Source organism: Oryzias melastigma, unplaced genomic scaffold (genome assembly GCF_002922805.2).
Source record: "Oryzias melastigma strain HK-1 unplaced genomic scaffold, ASM292280v2 sc00482, whole genome shotgun sequence".
Taxonomy (NCBI): domain Eukaryota; kingdom Metazoa; phylum Chordata; class Actinopteri; order Beloniformes; family Adrianichthyidae; genus Oryzias; species Oryzias melastigma.
Genome location: NW_023417076.1, coordinates 24,534 through 25,387, shown reverse-complemented (window position 1 = coordinate 25,387; position 854 = coordinate 24,534). Strand labels below are relative to the sequence as shown.

The 854-nt window shown below is 33.1% G+C and overlaps 1 non-coding gene across 1 annotated transcript; it reads left to right on the top strand.

Annotated features, from left to right (window-relative positions):
* The first annotated feature begins 589 nt into the window (after positions 1-589).
* On the top strand, positions 590-661 carry trnaq-cug. The gene has a single exon. It is a non-coding gene; the product is annotated as a tRNA-Gln (tRNA).
* The last annotated feature ends 193 nt before the right edge of the window (positions 662-854 follow it).

Below are 854 nucleotides of genomic sequence, written 5' to 3'. Positions count from 1 at the left end.
ATGGATTGTCTTGGCCAGGTTTTTTTTTTTTCAAATTGGGATAGCTTGTCTGACATTTAATTTAGAATATTTTTTTTATTCTGCCGTACTGCTCATGGTTCTATGGTGTAATGGTTAGCACTCTGGACTCTGAATCCAGTGATCTGAGTTCAAATCTCAGTAGAACCTATAAAATCTTTGAATTAAGGTAAGAGAGAAATGCATTTAGAAACTTGGAGTCATAATCTGAGTATTATTGCAATCTAAAAAGGTTTTTCTAGGCCACATTTTTTTTTCAAATTGGGATGGTTTGTCTAACATAAAATATAGAATTGTTTTTAGTCTTCAGCTCTACTACTCATGGTTCTATGGTGTAATGGTTAGCACTCTGGACTCTGAATCCAGTGATCTGAGTTCAAATCTCTGTAGAACCTATAAAATCTTTGAAGCAAGGAAAGAGAGAAATGCATTTAGAAACTTGGGGTAAACAGAATCTGAGTATTTTTGCAATCTAAAAAGGTTTTGTATAGGGCAGGTTTTTCAAAAAATTGGGATAGTTTTTCTAACATAAAATATAGAATTGCTTTTTGTATTCAGCTCTACTACTCATGGTTCTATGGTGTAATGGTTAGCACTCTGGACTCTGAATCCAGTGATCTGAGTTCAAATCTCAGTAGAACCTATAAAATCTTTGAAGCAAGGTTAGAGAGAAATGCATTTAGAAACTTGGGGCTAACATACTCTGAATATCTTTGCGACCTAAAAAGTTTTGTATAGGGCAGGTTTTTCAAAAAAATTGGGATAGTTTTTCTAACATAAAATATAGAATAGTTTTTTGTATTCAGTTCTACTACTCATGGTTCTATGGTGTAATG